Source organism: Macaca nemestrina, unplaced genomic scaffold, assembly GCF_043159975.1.
Source record: "Macaca nemestrina isolate mMacNem1 unplaced genomic scaffold, mMacNem.hap1 Scaffold_62, whole genome shotgun sequence".
NCBI classification, from domain to species: domain Eukaryota; kingdom Metazoa; phylum Chordata; class Mammalia; order Primates; family Cercopithecidae; genus Macaca; species Macaca nemestrina.
The window spans coordinates 323968-348201 of NW_027257786.1; the positions used below are offsets into that span (position 1 = coordinate 323968).

General features: G+C 40.5%; 1 pseudogene; it reads left to right on the plus strand.

The window, feature by feature from the left end:
- Positions 1-219: 219 nt before the first annotated feature.
- Positions 220-19381, plus strand: LOC139361565 (large ribosomal subunit protein uL23 pseudogene; annotated as a pseudogene).
- Positions 19382-24234: the final 4853 nt, after the last annotated feature.

Consider the following 24234-nt stretch of genomic DNA (forward strand, 5'->3'; position numbering starts at 1 on the left):
GCACAGCACTGTGAGTAAGGGGGCCCTGTAGTGCGCGGCTGCAAGCAGAGGTCACCGGAGCCCGGCTTTTCAGATTACTGATGTTTCGCCCGTCTCCGCCGCTCCCCTCGCAGCATGCGTCTCTGCGCCTGCGCCGCGACCCTCCCCCCACCCCCACACCGCGCAGGCGTGCGACTCTGTGCCTGCGCCTTGCCTGCCTCTGACTCTGCGCCTGCGTCGGCCTGCGCCCGCGCCTGGCGTGCGACTCTGCGCCAGCGCCGGTGCTGTACGTTTGTGAGGGCGGAGCTGAATTCTCCTCAGCCCAGACACTGAGAGCATCGCGAGGGCGGAGCTGTGTTCTCCTCTGCACAGACCTCGGGGGTACCGTGAAGATAGAACAGCGTTCTACCCTGCCCAGACCCTGGCGTGGGGGCACCGCGAGGGCGGAGCTGCGTTGTGCTCAGCACAGACGTTGGCGGCACCGCCTCGCTTTGGGACAACTCGGGGCCGCATCCACAGTGAATAAAATACTTTCTGTTTCTAGCCCTGAATAACGAAGGTCAGAGACTACTTAGAATGGTTCAGTGTGGAAAACGGGAAACCGAAATCCCCTCTGAATCCTGCGCGCAGAGGTTCTCTCCACCCAAGGGTTAGGGTTAGGATTTTAGGGTTAGGGTTTTAGGGCTAGGGCGAGGGCGAGGGTGAGGGTGAGGGTTAGAGGGTTAGAGGTTAGGGGTTAGGGTCAGGGTCAGTTTCGGAGTCGGGGTCGGGTTAGGGGTTAGGGTTGGGGTTGGGTTAGGGTTAGGGTTTGGTTCCATGTTAGGATTAAGATTCGAGTTAGGGTTCGGGTTCTGTTTTGGGTTAGGTTTAGGGTTAGGGTTCGTGTTCGGGTTAGGGTTCAAGCCGTTCTCTTGCCTCAGCCTCCTGAGTAGCTGGGGTTATAGGCACCCACCACCATGCCCAGCTAATTTTTTTATTTTTGGTAGCGACAGGGTTTCACCATGTTTCCCAGGTTTCTCTCGAACTCCTGACATCAAGTAATCCACCTGCCTCCGCCTCCCAAAGTGCTGGGATTACAGGCATGAGCCACCGTGCCCAGCCTTCACTTTCTTCTCTGAGTCAGAGATCTCTAGCAAGATAGCCTTTTCACAACTTTTATTGCAACGGAAGTATTTCAGAACTTGTCAGGTTAAACTGTTAAGGGTATGTCTGTTTTTCTATGATACACTGAATTTAGGAATATATGACACAGTAATGAAAGTTGATCTGGCATCACCCTTGGCATTTGAGTTCCTAGATGGAGAAGGGTCTGTTTTTCTGGCATGATCATGTCTTACAGGAATGCAGCACCCCAAGAGGACCCTAGCAATTGGAGAATTTTGTTTACATGACACTAAACCCCAAATAACCTTAAATTCTAAATAAAAGTTCCAAGGGTAATTTGTATAAGGGTCTTGTTTTTTGTTTTTTGTTTTGAGATGGAGTCTCACTCTGTCACCCAGGCTGAAGTGCTGTGGCATGATCTTGGCTCACTGCTACCTCCACCTCCCGAGTTCAAGTGATTCTCCTGCCTTAGCCTCCAAAGTAACTGAAATTACAGGTGCCTGCCACTATGCCCAGCTAATTTTTTGTATTTTTAGTAGAGACCAAGTTTCACCATGTTGGCCAGGTTGGTCTCAAACTCCTGACCTCGTGATTTGCCCGTCCCAGCCTCCCAAAGTGCTGGGATTACAGGCGTGAGCCACTGTACCCAGCCAGTGCCTTGTTTTTAAAGAAAATAAATTATATGACAGGTTTGTTTCATATACATCTATATATATAAACTATACTCGTGAACATTTTACTCAACATTTAAAAATCTTTAAGACCTTTCAATACATAAATCTTACATAACAAAATCTAGCAAAAGTGTATAAAATCTAAACACATTTCTAAAAGAAAGGGTGAGGCTTTCAGGATGGCTATGCTGTGTTGGATATGGGCAGTGTTCCATCTCTCTTGTGGTTCTGCTTATATGGCAGTTCCAGCTCACAAGAGCCCTCGGAGCCTGTCTGTTGGCCTGCATCCTGTGGTATTTGGCAAGTGAGATCTGTTTAATATAAGGTGTCCATAAAGCCAAGATTATGATATCTAAAAATAATCAACACTAATTCCCCAGAAATTTTGTCTTTTTTGACCAAGCCACTGGTGCAATGTGGAGTCACTGCATTATATGCAAAAAGAATAATGCCCTCACTCCAGAACTGACCCTTGGTGGTGACTCCCCCCTTTATTCTAGGAGATGTTAACATTAGCTATGGCAATGTAAAAACGGTGTTTCTGGACCTCCCGGGTTCACGCCATTCCCCTACCTCAGCCTCCCGAGTAGCTGGGACTACAGGCGCCCGCCACCTCGTCCGGCTGGTTTTTTTGTATTTTTTTAGTAGAGACGGGGTTTCACCGTGTTAGCCAGGATGGTCTCGATCTCCTGACCTCGTGATCCGCCCGTCTTGGCCTCCCAAAGTGCTAGGATTACAGGCTTGAGCCACCGCGCCTGGCCTTGCTCATTTCTTTTATAATAACTAAGTCATATAAATTGAGCTCACAAAAATATTTATATTAATAAAATTATAATTTATCATTTGTAATGTTTGAGTTTTTCTTGTACATTTTTATATAGCAAGAAAAACAGTTTTTACTGTTAAAAATGGTTTTTAAAAAATCAGAGCAAGCCTAAACCCCTTCATTTTATAAATACAATAACCTGAGGCTCTTCATTGCTGGTGACTCACACAGGCACACACTCAGCATTGCTGGATGTCAGCTCAGGATCCAGAATGCATTTGAACAATTCATGCTAAATTAATAAATGCACTTTAATATAGGCCCATATTAATCCCAAAATAACTAAACCTGTGGAATTTGTAAAATAAGATGTTTATGAATGAGGACATGGCATTTTGACTTAGTTCTGATTCCCACCTTTCTGAAAGCAGAATCTACAGTCTATTTTCCCATTGCTAGATTTCAGAGGAGAGCCTGGTGTCACTTACAGCAGACATTGCAGATGCCTCAGCATTTCGGATGAAGACGGTAAAGACCTTCTTTGTTTCAAAAAAACCTTTGTTTTCCAGGGGAGAAAACACAGGTTGGATCTAAACTCAATCCTCCTATTGAAATATTTTAATGACACTGAAAGAGGTTGTTGCATTTGGCAGGTGCAGGTGGAGCTGTGCAGTCCTGCACTGAAGCCCTGCAGTCCTGGCTTCTCAGTGGAGCTAGAGGAGAATTATATTAATGTGTTTGCACTACTTGCTCAATTGTAAAGCATAACAAATATATTTAAGGCATGTTTTTAAAATGAGAATAAAATAGTTTAACAATGTTTATACACCTATTTTAGTTATTACATTCTCTAATCTATTTTTATCCTCACAACCATGGAAGCGCTCCACCATCTCCATTTCAGAAAGTAGACAGTAACTGAACAACACTATCTTCTTTTAAAAAACATTTATTTCATTATGAAAGTTTATGGCTTATGTAATTAATACCTTTTTGTGGTCTGCATTCAATGGGTGTGGGCATCTGCACACTGTCGTGGGTCCACCATTGTGAAATCGCACACAGTGGTCTCACTGCCCTAAACAGCCAAGGCTCTCTGCCCATCCATCCTTTCCTCTCCCCAACCCCTGTCAACCACTGATCATTTTGCTATCTATGTAATTTTCCCTTTTCCAAAATGTCACATAATGCCTACAGCAATGAATGCGAGTTTCTTTTGCTCCACATCCTCACCAGCATTTGCTGTTTTTGGTCTTGTGGATTTTGGCCATTCTAATAGGTATGTAGTGGTATCTTACTGTCGTCTTAATTGGCAATTCCTAATAAGACATTATACAGAGCATCTTTTCATATACTTAATTTCCATCTGCATAAATGTTCAGCTTTTACCCATTTTTAATTGGGTTGTTTGTTTTCTTATTGAGTTTTAAGAGTTCTTTGCATATTTCAGATATGAATCCTTAGATATAGTTTGCAAATATTTTCTCACAGTCTCTGGTTTGTCTTTTTATTCTCTTAACAGTATCTTTCACAAAACTAAAGTTTTTTTATGTTAAAGTTCAAGTTCCCAATATTTTTCTTCGTGAATAATGCTTTTGGTGTTGTATCTAAAAGAATTACCAAATCCGAGGTTATCTAGAGTTTTTCCTTATGTTATCTTCTAGGAGTTTGAAAATTTTGCATTTCATATATTGATCTAATATCTACTTTGCATCAACTTTTGTAAAAGGTGTAAGGTCTGTTTATAGATTCTTTTTTTTTTTTTTTTTTTTTTGCACATGGATGTCCATTTGTTCCAGCATCATTTGTTAAAAAGACTCTCCTCTCTCCATTGAATTGCCTTTGCTCCTTTGTCAGAGATCAGCTGGCTGTATTTCAGTCTGTTTCTGGGCTCTTTGTTTTGTTTCACTGACGTATGTGTATATGTCTTCTGTTTTGCCTTCAGTTTAAAAAAATGTTATTGCTACCTCAATTTGCTTATGAATTCTCATTTGTAAACAGAAGAGCGTAAATTAATGCCTGAGTATATTTTAGGGTAGATGTTGCCTTGAATACAATGAGCAGAATGAGTTATAATTTTAAAGTGAATATAAAAATTTGACCATAGTGGTAACAGATTTGCGAACTAGTGATATCAATGACAGAGTCCATTGCAATATTGCTTCATCCTTTGGCTCAGCTCTGCTTCACACCAGGTAACTACCAATCCCCTTTGTGATTAGTTCAAGGATTTCTGTGGGGTGGAAAGTAGAAATACGATATCAGTGGAGGGAGAGAAGGCAGTTTCCCAGACTGGGAGCAGTCAGATCTCCAGTGGGTCCCAACACTGCTCTGTGGCAATATCTAGAGGGTGATGGAAACAGAGACAGGGTGCAAATGAGGTGGGTGCTGGCCCTAGGGTTCCCAGTGTTTCCTGGTTCCCATGGTCTATAAGACGTCTGAAATGAGACCTTCCGGGCTTTGGGGGGCCCCTGTGGAATTGGAAAATGAGGAAGTGAGCAGTGACAATCTAGACTGATTATTAGAGGTACGTCTTTCATTTTTCAGTAACCAAGGAGCCTTTGATTAGTAGTGAAATTGTGGCACCCCAACAATGGTGGAGTGGAATATCCTGCTACTCTGGAGGGGTGATGGCTCAGGGTCAAGACTGAACTAATTAGAAAAAGAAATGCACTCCAGGAATATCAAGTCCAAAACGAAGCTCTTCAAACCATCTGGGAAGAGAAAACAGCATGACAAGGAAAGGTATATTTGTCTGATCCCAGGAATCAATATAAACATCCATGATAACCCCACCTATTTTTTAAATATATGATTTGGATGAAACAAGAAAAAGAGACTGATTGTTGCTGAGTCCCTGCTGCAGTCCCGACACAGCTGGAGATGCCCTGCTCCCCCGCTCCCCCGCTCCCCCGCTCCCCCGCTCCCCCGCTCCCCCACTCTCCTGCTCTCCTGCTCTCCTGCTCTCTTTATTTTGTTGATGCTCATGAGGACCCTGATGTCTGAGGAAGAAGGTTCCCGTCCAGCTCTGCCCCTGGTGTGTCACGTGCCGGCCTTGTCAACGCACACGAGAACCTGACAGGGTGAGTGTTATAACCCCAATCATAGAAAAGGAAACGTCTCTAAAGTCTTTAGCATCTTGCCCGAGTTCGGACACTTAGCAGAGGCCTGAGTTTAGATGCAGCCCCGTCTTGCTCTTTGACAGCCTCAGCACCACGTGCCCTGGGTGACCCACGCAGAGTCACTGACAACCCTCTTGGTTGGCTCACGGCACAGCGTGGAGCGAAATGGCCCACTGACTTTTCCAGACACTTTGACAATTCGTGATATAGTTTATGTGGTCACTCCCAGTGAGTTCTATTGTTCAGTTTAATAGAATACCTAATTCTGTGTTTATTATGAATAAAGGGAGATTTCTTGTGGTTTTTAAGAATATGAAGGATATCTACTTTGTATACAAGTTGGAAGTTCCAATACTATAGGAAGCATAAGTGCAGGTTTTAATGATGGGTCTTTTATAAGACTGAATTCACATCAAACTGAATCAGTAACTCCGGCTGTATGAACAGGGTGAGACATTAAACATTTAATGAAAAGAATTCCTTTCTTAGGTTACAGCAAGGACTAAATATGTCTAATTATCATTCCCGCTAAGAAGATGTATTGTGATATTTGCAGTTAATCACTCATTCAGTTCCAAGGGTATTTATTAATTGTCTGCTCTGGGCATAACAATTGGAAGCAGTATGTTCACATGAAAAAAAACTTACCTGAGGCTCTAAGTCACAACTTTCCATGACCAGCACACATTTCTGATTTGAAATACATATCTAAAGCTTCAAATGCATAAATAGATATCCCAATCTAGAACTAAGTTAATAGTTGCTTAGAATTAATTGTTTAAATTATCCTGGGAACCAGAAAGATATGTGTACATGAAACAATAAAGGTTATATTAGAATTAATAAACTTTAGAAGACCATTTTAATCTTAATATATAAGCATACTACCTAGGCACACTGTTTAAATACATCTGCAACCTACTATTTTTAGATTTAGGTAAATCATTAATCCTTAAATTTGGAAGATTCCAGTGTTAGAGCTCTAGACTATGAAACTTGGAAGTTTTTCTAAAATTTTTGAGTTTTTATCCAGAAATACATATTTTCCTGGCACTGAGAACTGCAAGAAATTTCACTTGGAGTCTCCAAATAGTCAGCCATGTGTGATGTCAACATCAGTGTAATAGATACTATCATAAACATCCTGTGACTTTTATTTTTTTTTTATACTTTAAGTTCTGGGATACATGAGCAGAACGTGCAGGTTTGTTACACAGGTATACACGTGCCATGGTGGTTTGCTACACATGTCAACCTTTCATCTATGTTAGGTATTTCTTCTAATGCCATCCTTCCCCTAGGCCCCGACCCTGCAACAGGCCCCCGTGTGTGATGTTCCCCTCCCTGTGTCCATGTGTTCTCATTGTTCAACTCCCACTTATGAGTGAGAACATGCGGTGTTTGCTTTTCTGTTCCTGTGTTAGTTTGCCAAGAATGATGGTTTCCAGCTTCATCATGTCCCTGCAAAGGACATGAACTCATCCTTTTTTATGACTGCATAGTATTCCATGATGTATATGTGCCACATTTTCTTTATTCAGTCTATCATTGATGGGCATTTGGGTTGGTTCCCAGTCTTTGCTATTGTGAATAGTGCTGCAGTAAACATACGTGTGCATGTGTCTTTATAGTAGAATGATTTATAACCCTTTGGGTATATACCCAGTAATGGGATTGCTGGAGCAAATGGTATTTCTGGTTCTAGATCCTTGAGGAATTGCCACACTGTCTTCCACAATGGTTGAACTAATTTACAGTCTCACCAACAGTGTAAAAGTGTTCCTATTTCTCCACATCCTCTCCAGCATCTGTTGTTTCCTGACTTTTTAACGATCGCCATTCTAACTAACATGAGTTGGTATCTCATGGTGGTTTTGATTTGCATTTCTCTAATGACCAGTAATGATGAGCCTTTGTTCATATGTTTCTTGGCCACATAAATGTCTTCTTTTGAGAAGTGTCTGTTCATATCCTTCACCCACTTCTTGATGGGTTTTTTTTCTCCTTGTAAATTTGTGTAAGTTCCTTGTAGATTGTGGATATTAGCCCTTTGTCTGATGGATAGATTGCAAACATTTTCTCCCATTCTGTAGGTTGCCTGTTCACTCTGATGAGAGTTTCTTTTGCTGTGCACAAGCTCTTTCGTTTAATTAGATCCCATTTGTAAATTTTGGCTTTTGTTGTCGTTGCTTTTGGCGTTTTAGTCATGAAGTCTTTGGCCATGCCTATGTCCTGAATGATATTGCCTAGGTTTTCTTCTAGGGTTTTTATGGTTTTAGGTCTTATGTTTAAGTCTTTAATCCATCTTGAGTTAATTTTTGTATAAGGTGTAAGGAAGGGGTCTAGTTTCAGTTTTCTGCATATGGCTAGCCAGTTTTCCCAACACCATTTATTAAATAGGAAATCCTTTCCCCATTGCTTGTTTTTGTCAGGGTAGTCAGGCATCCTAAACTTTAAAATTTAAGAACTTACATTTTTTTTTAAAGTAACTGGCAACTGACAATCATTTAAAAATCCATAACCTAAAAAAATAATAATTCCTCCTAAGTTTTCAACCAAGAGAAGTGAAAATCTGTTGACACAAAGGTCTGAATATAAGTATTCATAACAACTTTCTTCTTAATAGCCAAATATTTTTAAAATAGTCTATCACTGAAGAGTAGATAAGCTGTAATATATTCCTACAACGGTTACTGCCCAACATAAGAATGACATATACACTGGAAATCACATGGACGTATCTCAAAGGCATTAGAATACCTGAAAGAAACTAGGTATAAGAGAATATTCTATATGATTCCATTTATATCAAATACTTCTTTTTTGAGATAACATCTCACTCTGTCACCAAGGCTGGAGTGCAGTGATATGATCACAGATCACTGCAGCCTTGACTTCCCAGGCTCAGGTGATTATTCAGCCTCCTGAGTATCTGGGACCAAAGGGGTTGGGACCAAAGGGGTGTGCCACCACACCTGGCTAATTTGTGTGTGTGTGTGTGTGTGTGTGTGTGTGTGTGTGTGTGTGTGTGTGTTTTAAGAGATGGGGTTTTGCCATGTTGCCCAGGCTGGTCTCAAGTTCCTGGGCTCAAGTGATCCCCACTTCTCAATCTAGTGCTAGGATTACAGACCTGAGTCATTGCATGTGGCCTGTATCATATTCTAAGACAAACAAAACTAGAGTGAAAGAAAGCAACTGCCGGAAGCTGTGGTGTGGGGCAGGGGTCACTGACTACAGCAGCATGCAAGAGAATTTTGGGGGTAATGAAATGTATTTTAATGGTACTGTTGTGTACATGACTATATGTATATTTGTCAAAATGCATTGATTTGTACACTTAAAATTACTAAATTTTGTTATATGTAAATTAAACTCAATGAGATAATAAAAAATAAACTTTTGATCTTGAAAAAATACCTACCTACATACAAACTACCTCTGAAACAAACTACTTTTTCAGAATTTCTAATTTAAATATTCAGAAATATGAATGATGATGATGAATTTTAACAAGGCTTACATAATTCAATTCTGTTTTGGATCATGTCTGAGAGGCATATTAGCTGCTGTACTTATTTGGATTTCCTTACCTCCTTTGCATATGAAAAAATAAGAGGTTGAGACAGAAACAAGATATGTAATTTATGTACAATGAAACTTTCTACTGCCCAGGAGATGAGGCTTTCTATTGTCCAATGAATTGTGCCTGGCAGCACAATTCACTGCTTCACAATTGATCGTTCTTTTTACCCTCAGAGCATCCTTGAAATGATTGACTCAACCATGAGAGAAACACTGTAAATATTCTCAGATGCAAACTCACAGTACCAGCTTCACAGAACACCTGCAGGTGCAAGTAACTAAAAATCCAGCTCAATTTTACTTTAAATACAAGGGAATTTATTGACTCAGGTGGGTAGTTCAGAAGGAGGCCAGGCTTCAGGGTGAATCTGAGCACAGAAGCTCATGTATGCTACCAGGACTCAGTCTCTTCCCAATTTTCTGCTCTGCCTTCAGTGAAGCCAGAATAATTCTGCATGTGGCAAAATCTCCAGGAACAATTTCTGAGGTTGCATTCTTCACCAAAGAGGGAGCATGAACAAGCACACTCTTGTTCCTAACAACCTAGCGCAACTTGTATTTGACTCTAATTGGAACAACTCAGACCCCGCCCATCCCAAAGTCCATTAGGGGGACCAAGGGAGTGCTGTGTGGCACCTGGCATGAGCCTCAGTTATACACTCACTTTGGAACCAGTAACTGTGACACAGGGTGAGACAGTGCTGGTTAAGTCAACCGGGACCCACCCCACGTTTCAAACCACGTGACTGAATAATTCAGGGCTCTGTTAGGAAGGAGAAAGGGGGATGCTTCTTAAATAGCACCCACCACTCAACTACAATTTAATTTGACAGGAACCCGGAGGCCCTGCCATAGAAATCTCTCACAGTTGCTTGGAATGAGAGCACTCAATACAAAAATCCTATGGTAGCAACCCTATGGCCTCAAGGGCGCCACGCAGTTGGTGTGGAGGGTGGGGCAAGGAGGGTGGGGAAGGGCTCAGGGTCTTCTGAAGATGAAGCCAAAGAACAGATGGCACTGACTTAGCAGAGTGGAAAATGTTTAACCCCAAGAGATTCCTACAGAGGCAGCTAAGCCACACCACAGACTCCTAGAAGGGCTTGTGTTAGGGTTCCCAAGTATCTAGGTAAGCTGAGGAGATGGTGAGGCAGACACAGAGGGTCGGTTCAAAGCACATTGGGAAGACTGATCCCAAGACCCTTCAGTCCACACTGGCAGTCAAATGCTCCTCCCTGACATCAGAAAAAGAAACAATTTATTTTCTTCAGATACTGAAACAGAACTTTTCTAAGCTCCAGGACACTGGATAATGCTGCTTATGCAAAGACAGTATTTAGTGAAAGCCAATTTACTGAGCAGGGAGATCAGCGGATTCTTTCTCCCTCTTGGCTCCCAGAATGCTGGGATCAGCTTGTAGTCTTAGGAGATTGGCGACCTCTTTTTGGAGAGGATCTGCAGATACCAACATTTTCAGGGTTTCCTCAGGTCCAGGAGTGCCAGGCTCCTGTGGACTCTTCCTTTGGGGAAGCAAAAGAAGACTCCATCTGTACACACAGAATGCATTACTTATATTTTCTTATTTTCTGTTTTCTTGACGCTCTAGCATCTAGTGTATACTGGGAAAAGATTGTCTTTCCCAGGACCAGCCAATTAAACTACCAATTCAGAACCCATACTCCTAACCACCTACTTTATCTAGCTCTGATACTGTAGGAGACAATACCGCCCTTCCTTAATCACCACAGGGTGAGGTACTAGACAACTAGAAATGGCCCCTATGCCCCAGAGCCTGCTGAAGCTATTAACGCTGGGCAGCCTAAGCCTGCCTGCCCTACCTGCCCTTGCTGTCCCACAGAGACTACAGCAGAGGATCCTGCCCGTGCCTTCCCCTCTCCTGCCTCTGCCTGGGGCGTCCCTGTGCCTCCTATTTCTAGGGATCTATGAGTTTGAATGGGACAGTCACTTCCATGTCTGCAGGTCTTAACATCCCTGGTTAAAACAAATTCTGAGTACATTTTAAAGCATAAGGCTTCCAATGGAATCTTTAAAACCCTTATATGGACAATTTTAAACATATATGTAAATAAACATGAATATAACCAACCCCTGTATATCTATAACCCTTCAGAACAACAAGAAACACATGGGCAATTCTTTTGTATTATGGCTAAAAGGTAGCCATGGACACGAAATGAAGACAGGAAGTCTTTGGAATAAGTGATCCCATCACAATGAATCAATTTTCCATTGGAACATATTTTTACAAAGTCACTGTTTTGAAAATATTTAGCCATGAATTGAAACAGAGTCTGTAAGGTTTTTTTTCCCGGTCTAAGGCGAACAGCATTTTAGAGAATGAACCAGGACACAACTACAGCACAAGAAAAAAGTATGATAATTAAGTTTACACATATGTGTGACTACTCTAACAGAAAACATGTAAAGAGCATTTGATTTATATATCAATCTGTACTGTTTAATTTTTTGTGTCATAAATGCTCTTATTTAAAAAAACAGGACTAGTTAACAGTGTCAATTACTAGTCATTCGTGGTATAAATAATTAAACAAAGAAGTATTCAAAAATTATAACTGTTTTCAATAAAGTTTTATTTTACATCTTTTTTTTACTTACTCAGAAATTGCCCCCCCAAAAATGCAGAGATTTCCCATGTAGCTGCAACCTAGTTTCATCTCTTATTAACATATTCTATCAGTGTGTCTCACATGGCTTATTAATATCTTACATAATTTGTCATAGTTAATGAACCCATACTGATAGACTATTATTAACTAAAGTTCATATTTCATTTGGATGCCCTTGGTTCTGTCTTACTCTGACCCAGGATCCCATCCAGGATCACGCATGACATGTGGTCATCACTTCCCTGTGGGCTCTTCCTGGCTGTGACAGTGTGTCAGGCTTTCCATGTCATGATGACCTTGATAGTACTGAGGAGGATTGGTCAGGAATTTTGTAGAATGTCCCCCATTGTCACTGCATGTTCTCAAGGTGAACTGTCACCTTTTATGTTCACTTGAATCATTTGGAAGAGCTACTGTTTGTCAGGTTTCTCCACTGTGAAGTTATTTTTCCTCCTTGCCCATACTGCATGTGTTCTTTTGGAGCAAGTCACTGTGCAGAGCCCACACTTACGGAGTGAGGAGTTGGCTCCACATTATTGATGGCTGAGTGTCTACATCAATTACTTGGAATTCTTTTGCAAAGGAGATTTCTATGCAACTCTGTTTTCTTATTCACCTGTGTATACAAATACAGACACCTAGATAATTACTTTCAGCTTTAATTATTATTCAACACTACAATTCATTCCTGTGTTGGCCATCAGTAGCTGTTTTTATTGGCTATTATTTTTCTTTGATATATTTTAATTTTTTTTAGTACTTACTTTCTGATACTTCAAGATTATCCCGACTCCTATATTTACTGTCCCAGTTCTAGTATCAGACATTTCTTCAAAGAGCCTCATTCCTTTCAGAATGGTAGGAAAACTTACATCTGGCTGCCGAATGAGCACATTGTTGAATGAGCACTTGTTCCTCATTAGCAATGCTAGGAAGTATATGTGTGTGTGTAACCTACCTATACACACCTAATTATAAAGTTTTCTATGTAGAACTGTGTGTATCTATATTAAACTAAACATAAGTTTACGTTCAATAGCACATGAATCATTCTAGCCTTCTCCCCTTGCTAATTTGTAACCTCCCACTTCAACAGTGAGAAACCTGGTTACTACCATCTGCGACTTATGTAAGTCATTGTTTTATTCCAGATACAGATACTGTGGTTTTACAATTGTTCACAATTGCTTCTGTTGGAAAGAATTTTATAAAATAGAATCCAGTGATGAAGTATAGTTTGTTTGCCTTCAGCATACGGATTCTATTAATTTTCAAAGTGACTTACGTCAACACCATTTTCCCTACACCTTCAGTGAGTTTTTTCCTACATTTGTGTCTTAGTCTGTTTTGTGCTTCTGTAACAGAATACCTGAGGCTGGGTAATTTATAAATAAAAAAGGTCCTTTTGGCTCACAATACTGGTGGCTGGAATGTCTGAGATTGGGCAGTTGCATCTGGTGGAGTCTCAGTCTTTTTCACCTCATGGTGGAAAGTGGAAGGGGAGCAAGGGGTGCACCAGAGATCACATAGCAAGAACGAAAGCAAGAGGGAAGCCAAGGAACCCAGACTCTTGTTAACTACCTACTCCTGCAGGAATTAATCCATTCCTGTGGGAGCAGAACTCACTCATCCCCATGGAGAACATTAATCTATTCATGAGGGATCCGTCCCCATGACCCAAACACCTTCCACTAGGCCCCACTGCCCCACACCACCACATTGGGGGTCAAATTTCAACACGAGTTTTTGCAGGGACAAACCACATCCAAACCACAGTAATTTGTAGCATAGTTAAATTATTTTTCACATGATGTATTCTGTCCTGGGATACTCCACATCCTGAGTAATTTTGTTTAATTTGAATAGAGTTTGATTTACCCATTTGGTTGTAAAATTCTGCGTATTTTGACCAGTGCATTGTGGTAGGTATCCCACTATTAAAGTATCATATGAAATGCTTGAAACCCCCACCCCATGGAGCCAATGGTTTCCCATCTGTGTAGTTTGCTTTCTGCAGTGTCTCATTAAATGAGGTCACACTGTGTGTATTCTCCTCAGACTGTCTTCTTCCACTTAGCAATGTGCATACAAGATTCACTCATGTCTTTGTGTGAGTTGATAGCTTGTTCCTTTCTATGGCTAAATAGTATTCCATTGCATGAATGTACCACAGTTTGGTTATGCATTTTGGGGAGCAAAACCTACCTCTTCTAACTTTGTTCCAGGGTTGGAGACCTTCAAATTAACTGACAATAGATATATTAGTAGGAGAGACAATACTTGGCTTCTTATTCCACAAGTATCATTGTGGGACAAAATTCATCAGATGGCAGGATCCAGTTTACAAAGAGGTAAAAATAGCCCCAAAACAAGAAACAAGACTAGAATCTGATAACCCACAATAACTATAGCTTTCCTTAAAAAAAAAAAAAAAATTTTTTCAAGACAGGGTCTGGCTCTGTCACCCAGGCTGGAGTGCAAAGGTGCAACAATCTCGGCTCACTGTAACCTCTACCTCCTTGGTGCAAGTGATCCTCCCTCCTCAGCCTCCTGATTAGCTGGGACTACAGGCACATATCATCGTGCCCATCTAATTTTTATATTTTTGGTAGAGACGGGGTTTCCAACATGTTGCCTCGGCTGATCTAGAACTCCTGGCCTCCCAAAGTGCTGGAATTATAGGCATGTGCCACCATGCCCGGCCAAGTTATAGTTTTCCATTGAAACATAAAATTATTCTCTGTAGTAACCATCATTTTTGACCATAATCAAAGTAAGACTATTCTTGTTTTAAATTCAAGTATAGTTTTGTTAGATTTTGCTTGATTATTTACGTAAGTGCAGCAAGAACAGGAGATGAGCACATAGGTGCTTTAAAGTTTCTTTGCTGGAAGTTTTCATACAGAATCTCAGATTTGACTTTTAAAGGCCTCATTCAGGCTAAAAGCCAAGCTAAGAACATACTATCAAATTTCAGCTGCAGTCCTTATAGCTTTGTGTGAATTCCTCTCTTCTTGAGTCCCCCCAAATATCCCTAAATTCCTGGGCCTACCAGGAAATGACCTTCTTTACTAACCTGTAACGCTGTGATCCCTGTAATGTAAGTATCAGGCTGACTTTTCTCAGAGTGCTGTTGGGAATGAAGTTTTTGGTGTTCTAAAAAAAAAAAAAAAAAAAAAAGAATTAACATGGGAACAAATAATCTCTTAGCAAGGCGAGCTTTACTTTCTGCAGAAAGGGTGCTACTCAATAGCTGTCCAGCCACAAGAGCACACCGAACAAAGGAGACAGAGTTACTTATAACCTGATGTGTCTACCCTACTGCTGTGTCCAGTTACCATTGGCTGGAATAGGACCTCACATTTTACACTTTACCCAATTGGCTATTAGTTTAACACTTTCTCAATTAGGTAAGGGGAATAGAACAAAGAAAGAAAAGGAAGTTGCCAGGGATAGTTAAGGAAGCATCTCCAAATAAGGAATGGCATACACTATGGGCTGGGGCTTGTCTAGTTCTGTCCAGGCATGCCGGAGCAAGCTAGGACAACTGATTTGGAACACACACACACACACACACACACACACACACACACACACAGTGGATAGCAATCTTATAGTAAGAAATTGTGACTTTTTACAATCTTTGAAGAAGAACTTTCCCATTTCTCACAGTGTTTTGTAAGCATTGTCTCCATAATAGTCAACCTTATTTCCTTAAAATTGCTGGTCGTAACTGATCTTAGGTACACTTCTAAAATATGATGTTCCAGTAAAAATCTTGATAATATAACCAAATTTTCCAATTATGTCCTGTTATAGGGTGAACAGATTCTTACTGGACTTTTGCTAATAACTATATCATCATGAAAAAAAGAGTATTCAGTAAGAATTTCAAAATTCTGGAGAGATTAGGCAGGGAAAAAAATGTAAACGCTTCATTTCTGTTTACAAAAGTATAATCTACCAAATTGTTGTAAGTTACAGTTAAATTAAGAGAAAGAGATTTCTTAAATTCAGAAACTAGAATATTAAAGAACCAGCAATGCTCTAAAAAGCTATAAAATTATAATCAATTTTCATCAGTTCATTCAGTGCCACGTAATCAATTCCAGTCTTGCTGGATCTTGGGTTAGCAGTCTCATGACCCCATCAATTTCTCCACCAGGCTTCTGGAGATCTTCACTGAGTCAAGTGTATGGTCTTAAAGTTATTTAAGCAATATCATCAGAAGTCTTTAACCAGAGTACCTGTCATACTCTTTTCCATGAGTCTCAGAGGGAGTCCTGTATTGGAGATGAACATTCTGACCTGTAGCTGATCGCAGGAGCTTTCAGGAAAGCATCAGGGAGAAATAATATCTAAATGACAAAGAATATGAAATGTCTGTGATTATACCACAGTTGACAAGGATATTTGATTTTTTCTGTGGCATACAACATTTATTTATTTATTTATTTAGAAACAGAGTCTCGCTCTGTCACCCAGGCTTGAGTACAATGGCGTGATCTCAGCACACTGCAAGCTCCGCCTCCCAGGTTCACGCCATTCTCCTCCCTCAGCCTCCCGAGTAGCTGTGACTACAGGTGTCTGCCACCACGCCCAGCTAATTTTTTGTATTTTTAGTAGAGATGGGGTTTCACCGTGTTAGCGAGGATGGTCTTGATCTCCTGACCTTGTGATCCACCCACCTCGGCCTCCCAAAGTGCTGGGATTACAGGCATAAGCCACTGCACCCGGCACAACATTTAAAATAATAATTGGAATTATGACTCATAACTCTATACTGGCACATAGCATGGATAAGGAGGACATTGACAAATTTCCAGGAATTTTATATAATTTCTGAAAACAACATTTTACTGATACAAATATAACACAGGGAAGGTTAGATATCTCTTTTTATTTGTATTTTTTGTAAGGTTTTCCTTATAAAAAATACATCCTACTTTACTTGTGAATCATGCCCTACTTTTCTTGCATGCTTTGCATAGAGTTGTTTCTAGTTATTCTATTGCTTCTAGTAGTTTTATTTACACATATTGATTATAATTTTAATACTTAGTAATCTTTTATTTTCCAGAGAAAACTAACAAGTAAACAGTTATAAACTGTCATATATTAGCATTCCATAGTAGGTTAGAAAATGTATGAGTATACCATCTCCCAACATCTACATCTCCCAACATCTACAACATCTACATATACCATCTCCCAACATCTACATGAATAGTTTCCTCATCGTACAATTTCTCATTGTGGTAGACAAAAACATGTTTATTAATGGTCCAAAATATCTTTAGTCTCTCTGTAAAAATAAGAAGCAAAAATTATATAAACTTGAATTATTTATGTTCAGTAAGTAATGTTTTAGTATTGTATCTTATTTATAAATGGTCTAGATATTTAATGCAAATCTTTTACTTAGCTTAACTTTAAGGTTAAAAATTACCAAAAGTATTTTGGAAACTACTATTAAGCAGATTTACAATAAACAAATTATTTTTGAAATAATGTTTTTCGCTTTTCACAAGATGGCACCGAAAGTGAAGAAGGAAGTTCCTGCCCCTCCTAAAGCCAAAGCCAAAGCCAAAGCTTTAAAGGCCAAGAAGGCAGTGTTGAAAGGTGTCCACAGCAACATACAGAAAAGAAGATCCACATGTCATTCACCTTGAGGTGGCCCAAGACACTGCGACTCCGGAGGCAGCCCACATATCCTCGGAAGATCACCCCCAGGAGAAACAAGCTTGACCACTATGCTATCATCAAGTTTCCACTGACCACTGAGTCGGCCATGAAGAAGATAGAAGAAAACAACGTACTTGTGTTCATTGTGGATGTTAAAGCCAGCAAGCACCAGATTAAACAGTCTGTGAAGAAGCTCTGGGACATGGATGTGGCCACAGTCAACATCCTGATTCGACCTGATAAAGAGAAGAAGGCATATGTTCGACTCGCTCCTGATTATGATGCTTTGGATGTTGCAACAAAATTGGGATCATCTAAACCGAGTCCAACTGACTAACTCTAAATATATGTATATCTTTTCACCATAAAAAAGAAATAATGTTTTTCATAAGAATGACAACTTAATTAGAATCAAATTTAAAAGCTTTAAGATTTTACGTTTCTAGTAAGTATAATATTAGCTTATTTGAGTAGAACTCAAGCAGAATAGGAATTTATGTTTGTTTTATATTCGATAGTGGTAACTTTGAAGACATAGTTGTTTTATTACACCAAAAATATTATATTAACCTTATTTAACTAAGTTTTATCCAAATCGTGTTAACTTAAAAAACATTTGACCAGTTCCTATATTTCTAGGAGTTTGGTGAATATTTATTTATAAATGCTTATGTTTTTCCAAGCCAAGTTAGAATAGAACACTTTTAAAGAATTTTATAAATGAATTTTGCAACGCTAACCTGAGTTAAGAAAATATCACATATACATAACACACATTAATAGACATACAAACACAAATAGAGATTTCATAGCTTTCATCCTGAAATTTCAGCCATGAATCAGGCATAAATATTCTGATGGTTAATTTTAGACATCTACTTGATTGGATTAAGAGACACACAGCTGGTAAAACACAATTTCTGGGCATATGTGTGAGGGTATTTCTGGAAGACACTGAGATAACCCTGACCCAATGTAGATGGGCACAGATATGGTTTTGCTGTGTCCCCACTCAGATCTCATCTTGAATTGTAGTTCTTATAATTCCTACATGTCGTGGGAGGGACCCAGTTGGAGGTGATTGAATCATGGTGGTGGTTACTGCCATGCTGTTCTCATGATAGTGAGTGAGTTCTCATGATCTGATGTTTTTATAAGGAGCTTTTCCCATTTGGCTCAGCACTTCTCCTTGTTGCTGCCATGTGAAGAAGGACGTCTTTGCTTCCCCTTCCACCATGGTTGTGAGGCCCCTCCAGCCATGTGGAACTGTCAGCGCATTAAACCTCTTTGTTCTTTATAAATTGCTCAGACTCGGGTATTTCTTCATAGCAGTGTATAAATGGATGAATACAGGCACCATCCAAGTGGTTGAGAACACAGATAGAACGAAAAGGAAGAGGAAAGGGGAATTATCTCCTTCTGAAATGGAAACATCCTTCTTCTCCTGCCCTTGACATCAGAACTTTAGGGTCTCAGGCCTTTGGCCTCAGAATGAGAGTTACACCATTGGCTTCCCTCATTCTGAGTCCTTTTGACCTGGACTGAGCCATGCTACGCTTTCCTAGTTCTCCAACTTGGCGATAGGCTATCGTGGAACTTCTCAGCCTCCATAATTATGTGAACCAATTCCCCTAATGAGTCTTCTCTCATCTATCTATCTACATATATCACACTGATTCTGCCTTTCGGGAGAACCCTGACTAATGTGATTACAATAATACAAAATTTACTAGTTTATACAGAAGACTTGGTTTTTGTCTTTGCCCCATTTTTTATTTGTATTATAACTGTGTTTCTGGAAAATGGAACAAGTTTTTACCTTCTTCATATGAAGGCTAAAGCTTTTTTCTCGCTAATAATTTTGGAGATATGTAAGATTTTCTTTTGTTTTGACATACAATCTTACAGAGGCTGAGAAATAATTTTTTTTTCTGTTTTATTTTTCAGCCCCAGGTGTTTGCTTTTGCAGATTCTTGAGCATGTTGAGAGCCTCCAAGGCATGGAGCAGGGTGCCTAAAGTTTCAGTGATTGTAGGGAGTTGAGAGACTCAAATGGGAAGGGAAAGATCTAAAAGGAGGCAGTTTGGAAGATAAAAATTTTCTCAAAGGAGCCATTAAAGTTCTAAATAATTCTTATTCTTAGTAAAGTCATGCAAACAGGAAAGGAAGTAGAATTAGCTCCATATTGGTGGAACACATAGTCAGCAGAGGTTTGAGAAGGGAGAATTTAGTCAACTGAGAAGTTCCCATGAAAAGAGCAAGATCAAGATCACAGAGACACCATGAAACAAAAAGCCAGGATTAACTTCCAACCCAAGAGGAGAACACAGAGGCCTCAAAACCAAAGCTAGGATAAGAAACTTGTATCCCAAGAGTTACCTTCCAGACAGAGACGCCTGAGATTCCAACCCAGCTTCACAGAGTACTCACTCAAAATGTTACTGAAACTGTAGGCTTTTCAATGACTTAGCCATGCATGCAAAAGGCATTCCTTAAGGTGGTACAGAAGATGGAGCCCCCCTATCCAAAGATAGCCAAGGAGAAAGAAAGACCCCTGTTGGCAGAGCCAGTGGGCAAAGGCAACAGAAAAGGAGACAAGAATCCTAATGGGATGAGATTCTTTCAGATTAAGGATCATACAAACTCCTCAGAATTGGCAGGTTGACAGCCATAAATGGGCTACCAACATTTCTACTCATTGGATTACAAGTTCTTCAGCATCCAAAATGATTAACAAAATGACAATTTCATAAATTTGGAAAGGAGACATTTCTTATTTTTATGGTTTTTTTTGTTTGTTTGTTTGTTTGTTTTTAGAGTTTCACTCTTGTTACCGAGGCTGGAGTGCAATGGTGCGATCTCGGCTCACTGCAACCTCCACCTTCTGGGTTCAAGCGATTCTCCTGCCTCAGCCTCCCAATTAGCTGGGATTACAGATGCCCACCACCAAGCCTGACTAATTTTTTGTATTTTTAGTAGAGACAGGGTTTCATCATGTTGGCCAGGCTGGTCTCAAATGCCTGACCTCAGGTGATCCACCTGCCTTGGCCTCCCAAAGTGCTGGGATCACAGGCATGAGCCACCACACCCAATGAGAGATTTATTTCCTATAAAGAGTTGCAGCCTGCAGGATTGTCCTTCTCACAGACTGGGAAGCATAGCCTCCAGCCAGAAGCCAGAAACAGATGCTTCAAGGGAGATGTAAAGGAAATAGTAATTTATGCTGAGTGGAATTGGCAAAAACATATATTTAATAAACTCTAGGAGGAGTCATGAATATTTATGAAAGGAGAAATGCATGCTTGTGCAATTGAGTTTCTTGCTTCTTCATGGGTCCCATGTACAAAAGATGGCAGTGTTAGCATGATCCCAGGGTAGAGTTTTCAGCCCTCTGACATTAAAAGGTGAAGCAGAGGACATGAAAACTTGCTCTGTGCATCCTCTGTACACAGGCCAGAACCTCTCCATCATGGGTGGTCTCTTATTAGGCAGGAAAGGAGAGGTTGATATCAGTGGTGGCACCTTTGAAAGGGCTGGTTTCTGTTTAATCCTTAGGGAAGAAAGCCTCATCATGGTTAGCAAACGAGGGGGAATAACGCGGTGTATCTGACCCCCATCATCCCATCCTGGACAAGCTGAGAACTCAGTTTTGAAAGTTACTCTGGGGTTCCGTCAGCCAAGAGTTGGTCTGTTCAGTCAGTTGAGAGCTTAGGATTTCATTTTCATTTACCAATGCTAATGGGAAAGAGTACACTGTCTTCATGGCAGCTGAATTTGCAAGAAACTCCTTGGATGGAGTTAATGGCAGCTGTATTTTTCTGGGAGCTCTGCTTTAATTGGATAAAGTAAGTTCTGGTAAGATTTCTTCCTTTATCTTCAGTATCTCAAATGTTTTCGTTTAAATAATCTTTATAAGAACTCTTGATGTCTGAGTGGATTCCCACACAGTCATCTACTATAAGATTTTCTGATTCTTTTTTTTGTTTGGTCATTATGAATAGAGCTTCTGTAAATAACTGCATGGTAGCTTTTATTTAGAAATAACATCAAAGTAGTTGTCAAAATACTTAGGAATGTGATTTTTGGATTGTAAGGTGAGAGTTGTTTAGCTTTGGAAAAAACTGCCCAACTTGTAATAGGGGAGGACAAATAATTTTCTGTGTTTTTGGAATTCTTAGATAGGACCCTCTGTAACAAACAACAGATTAAAATGAGAAAAACAGAAAAGTTTTAAAAACATGTATACCTTATTGATAAGACTCTTTAGTGATTTAGTTACCTTTCTCTTCTTGGTGCTGAGAGAGAGAGGTAGCTTTTAAATGGGGATTTCCTTTATAGATGTAAATTTTCCTTACACAAGGGTAACTTCTACTCTGTTTTCAGAACTTCCTTCGTTGGCTTTTTTTTTTTTTCTCAAAATAATCAGCTTGGAATAATTCTTAAGCCAAAGGGACATATTTTTGGGTGGCATATTCTGGTTTCCTGCCATTATATTTTAGGGTGGCATATTTCGGTCTTATACACAGTGTCCCACCAGCAATGAAAAGAGTTCTTGTTTTTCCTCCAGCAATTTGTCATTTTTTAAAGAGTTTAGCAGTTGTAAGAGGTATAGACCAGCTGTGCTATCTCATTGTGGTTTTCAGTTATGTACTATGTTGAGCATCTTTTGGTATGTTTACTTGCCTTCTGTAGATCATCTTTGGTGAGGTGTCCGTTCAGATCTGTGTGCATTTTTAATTGGGCTGTTTAACTTATTGTTCAGTTTTAAGAATTTTGTATGTATTTTGAATACAAAGTCTTTCTCAGATCTGTATTTTGCAAATATTTTCTTTCAATATGTGACATGTCTTTTTGTTCCCTTCACAAGGTATTTTCCAGAGTATAAACTTTAAATATTTATAAATATTAAGAAATTCACATTGTCATTTCTTCTGGGTATATCAACCTTTTTTGCCATTTGTTAAAATTCATTACCAAACCCAAAGGCACATAGCTTTTCTTCTATAGTTTCTTCTAGAAATTGTATAGTCTTGCATTTTTAGTGTAAGGATGATTTTGAGTGATTATTTGTGTAAGTTGTAAAGTTTTCATCTACATGTATATCATTTGCTATGGTTTCCAATTCATTGTTCCCTCACTATTTTTGGGAAAGACACAGGATAGTGGGCTCTGTTAGAGTAGATAGACAGCTAGACATGAACAGGAGGTTGAGCTCCCGGAAAAGGGAAAGTCTGGGAAGGCTCACCTGGAGGGACCACCAAAAATTCACATATTAGTAGCATCTCTAATGCTGGAGTGGATGGGCACTTGTCAATTGCGGGTAGGAGGGAGAAGAGGTACCTATGCAGAAAGAAACACCCTACAACTCCTCTTAAGATGCCCCAGTCATCATTCACTCTGCAGTAAAAATGTCACAATATTGCTAGCTACATGCTGATAAGGACAAAGGGGACATTCACCCCCAGCGATGGGGCTCCCAGAAGCCAGGAGTGCGGGCCGGGGGTGGCAGCTGGGAGCCCGATCACGGGGGGTGCCTGCATCCCCAGCGACGGGGCTCCCAGAAGCCAGGGGGGCGGGCCGGGGGTGGCGGCTGGGAGCCCGATCGCGGGGGATACCTGCACCCCTGGCAATGGGGCTCCCAGAAGCCGGGGGGGCGGGCTGGGGGTGGCTGCTGGGAACCTGATCTGGATATTTGGAAGAGTATCACAAGGGGTTGTACTGTGTCTGTGATACTGAGATTAATATCAGTCTCTCGGCCTTGGAATATTGAGAAGGATGAAACAGGGTGAATGTCCACCCTGTGCCACATTGCGAGTAATATCAGCCTGTCCCCTCCATGGATATTAGGAACAATATCCCAGACTGGGTGTACGCCTCCTGCTGTACAGAGTGCAATATCATCCTCTCCCTCCCAGGATAGTAATTACAATATCACTGGGCGGGAGCACACAGCCTGCGAATTATTATCATCCTCTACCCCTCCGCATACTAGGAACACTATCTCAGAAGAGCTGTACCCTCAGTGCCATATTCGGACTAATAGCATAGGCTTCTTCCGGGAATATTAGGAGCAATATTACCGGGTAGCTATCCATTCATTGCTATGTTTGGAGTCATGTGATACTCTACCCCGCTTTATATTCGGATCAGCATCACGTGGTGAGCGTACACCTACTGTGATATTAAAACTAAAATCCGGCCGGGCACGGTGGCTCAAGCCTGTAATCCCAGCACTTTGGGAGGCCGAGACGGGCGGATCACGAGGTCAGGAGATCGAGACCATCCTGGCTAATATGGGGAAACCCCGTCTTTACTAAAAAATACAAAAAAATAGCCGGGCGAGGTGGCGGGCGCCTGTAGTCCCAGCTACTCGGGAGGCTGCTGAGGCAGGACAATGGCGTGAACCCGGGAGGCGGAGCTTGCAGTGAGCTGAGATCCGGCCACTGCACTCCAGCCTGGGCGACAGAGCGAGACTCCATCTCAAAAAAAAAAAAAAAAAAAACTAAAATCCTGCTTTCCGTCCCTGGATATTAAGAACAGCATCACAAGTAGGTTTACATTTCCTGTGGAATGAGGAATAATAATATGATTATTAATCATCAATGATCGATTTTAATAATTATCAATGATACTAAAAATTCATAAGATACCATTATTAATTATGGATAATGATTTTCA